This window comes from Salmo salar, chromosome ssa06 (assembly GCF_905237065.1).
Source record: "Salmo salar chromosome ssa06, Ssal_v3.1, whole genome shotgun sequence".
NCBI lineage: Eukaryota > Metazoa > Chordata > Actinopteri > Salmoniformes > Salmonidae > Salmo > Salmo salar.
This window is the reverse complement of record NC_059447.1, coordinates 19,181,919-19,185,297: the sequence shown is the minus strand read 5'-3', so window position 1 is coordinate 19,185,297 and position 3,379 is coordinate 19,181,919.

Genomic DNA, 3,379 nt, shown 5'->3' with positions numbered 1-3,379 from the left:
ATAATGATGAGTCCCATGACCAGTGTTCCGGCAACATCGCACGCCGGAGGGCAGGAGCAGATGTGACAGAGTGAGAAATACCTGGATGTCCCGAGACAGCTGTGTGTGCCCAGGTCAGCAGCCGATCCCTTATCCCTGTGGGAATGTAGATTCGCACGGGAGGCCAGTTCAGGGTTGCGGGCTCCCTCTCCAGAGCCTGGCGGATCTCCACATCTCCGTCCCAGACCACAGGAGCTACGACTCGGGAGGATGGGATTATAGGCTCACTCAGGACAGGGCCCTCTCCCGAATCGTAGAGGTGGGACAAGGCATAGGCCTTTGTGTTCTTTGAGCGATAGGTTAGTGTGAAGTTAAACCTTATGTAGAAAAGCGGCCACCTTGCTTGGCGCGGATTCAGCCTCCTCGCTGTCCATATGTACTCCAGGTTCCTGTGGTCGGTGAGGATGATGAATTGTTCCTTGGCGCCTTCCAGCCAGTGTCTCCACTCCTCTAATGCCAACTTCACCACCAGAAGGTCCCGGTCGCCGACGTCATAGCTCCTCTCTGCAGGGAACAATTTCTTAGAATACTACGCACATGGGTACAACTTCTGTGGGTTCCCCTGTTGTTGAGACAAAACTGCCCCCACGCCAACATGGGAAGCGTCCACCTCACCACCTCATATTGTGGGATCTGGATGTTTCAGCACTGGGGCAGAGGTGAAATGACCCTTGAGAAGACGGAACGCCTCATTGGCTGATGGACCCCACACCAACCTACGGGGGCCTCCCTTAAGGAGAGATGTGAGAGGAGCGGCAACAGAGCTGAAATTCCCGATGAAACGACGGTCGAAGTTGGCAAACACCAAAAACCGTTGTAACCCCAATGGTGGTTGGGACTGGCCATGACCTGACTGCATCTACCTTTTTGTCATCCATCGTCACTCCCTGCGGGCTGATTTGGTAACCCAAGAAGGAGACCGCCCTCTGATGGAATAGACACTTATCAGCTTTGACGAACAGGTGATGGGCCAGGAAGCGTTCCAGGACTGCTCGAACGTGTGTGATGTAATCCTCCAGATAAACCGAGTAGATCAAGATGTCATCAATGTATACGATCACCTGGCATCCGAGCATGTCCCTGAACACCTCGTTAACCTGTCTGGGCGAGGTGGGACGCTTGCGTAGGGTAGATGCATCTGCGAAGAGGTGTTGCATCAGCAAGCAGGTCGATGGCACAGTCCCAGGGGTGATGAGGAGGGAGACAGGTGGCCGGGTCTTGGAGAATACCTCCCTCAGATCCTGTTATAACTACGGGATGTTGGGCTGAAGGGCAAACAAAGGACTCTCAACTGACATGGAACCACAGGGAACAGGGAAGCAGGTCCTCCGGCATTCAGGTGACCAGTCTGTGATTCTCATCCTCGACCATTAAATAAATGGTGGGTTTATGGCGTTGAAGCCAAGGGAGGCCGAGGATGTTCTTGTGAACTGGTGCACTGGTGATGAAGGGGATATTCTCCTGATGATTGGACTGGTCGAAAATACATTTAAACAGAGCCATGAACCCCTCATAGGAATTTAGCTCCTCCTCTCCTCTCTCCCAGACGGCCGTAGCCCATTCCAATGCCCGCCCTGTCAGCAGTGAAATAACTGTGGCAACCTTAGACCTCTCGGTGGTGGGGGCTCCCATCGGCTGTGTAAAATAAAGGGAGCACTGAAGTAGGAAGCCACGGCATTTGGATGGGGTACCGTCATATTTCTCTGGGAGGAATAAACGGGCATCATTGACCTGAGCGGGTTGCTGAATGAGCTGTTGGGCTGGCTCACTGGGAAAGCTCGTTCTAGAGTATCGTCCACTAGTAGGATGCAGCGCCTCCCGGGGATGTTTGAGACGCTGCAAACGGCAAAGAACCTCTTCCATGTCCGTCCCCAGTTGTGCCAGCTGGCCATGGTGCCGACGCAGAAGGTAACCCTGCTCGTCGACCATCTGAGAGATATCTGACTTTCCTGCTGCTTTCATTGTTGGAGTTGGTATTCTGTAACGATGACGCTGTGAGTTGAGAAGCAGGTGAAACATTTAATGAAACAACAAACATAAACCAAGTCAGCGTAACAGAAGCATGATAGCATGAACACAGGATCAATTCCAACTGAGGAATAAACAAAGGGAATGGACACTATAAAGGAGAGGTAATGAGGTCCAGATGTGAATCATAATGATGAGTGCCAGGTGTGAGTAATGATGAGTCCCAGAACCGGTGGTTAGTATTCCAACGACGTTGCACGCCGGAGGGGAGGTGCAGGAGTAGACGTGACAACTTCAGTCCAACAGGGACTCACAGTCACTCCATCTCAGACCTTTGAAAAACTTTGAGCGTTTGCTTTAGCCTGCCTGGAATGTCAGGTGGGGGAGTTTACACTGTCAGGACTTTTCTATTGGTTTTATTGTCACAGGCTATCAAGCACAGATATAGTATTTTAAATGACTTCAAATAGTATTTGAACCCAGGTCTGCTTCATTTCTCTACCATCTCCTAAAGAGGTGATTTTTGACCACGGTCTGAGCACTGTTATGATCTATGGGTAAACTGTTAATCCTTCTCTCTCTGTCCCTGAGAGAGTAAGAACTTCAGGGTCACAATGAAAGACTGATTGAGACAATCCCTTGGCTGTCTCCCCTGGGGACTGGAGGCAGAGTGGATGGGGGGGGGGGGGGTGTATGTGTGTGCCCCTGCGTACATGCACATTGCACTGTATGTGGGCAGGAATGTGCAGAGTCATGTGAATCCAGCATGGTGCATTGGGAACATCTCACAATTCACAATGATGACCTAATTTTCCTGCCTCAAAGAAGAGGCCTTGTCTCTCCCCCTCTCTCTCGCTCTCTCTCCCTCCATGGTTTCTAGATGACTTGTGGGAGAGTTTATAAAGACATTTCTCTGACAGAAGTCAACCAAGGCACAGAGGGGGGTGGTTGAGTTCAATTTGGTCCTGCATGCACCCACGCACCCACAGACACACACACTAACACACACACACACTAACACACACACACACTAACACACACATCCCAGTGTTGAACATGCAGAACATGTGAATTATTTACTTGTCGTCCAGCAGGAAGTGAGGAACGATAACAAGCTTGGGAAAGAAAGAGAGAAAAACAAACAGATGTTATCTTCCTCCTTTCTTTCTTCCTCTTCTTTTTCATCTCACTCATTCCGATGTTTTAGACGTTAGTCATCGTCAGGGGACTCAAGTTTTCAAGTGAAGTTTCCAGGACCATGTTCAAAAAACGTTCAACATGATAGCCTCTCTACTGTCTCTCATCTCTACAGACACTACAGTCTGATCGCAGACCGGGTCATGAAGTCCTCAGCTGTACAGAGTCCATCTCT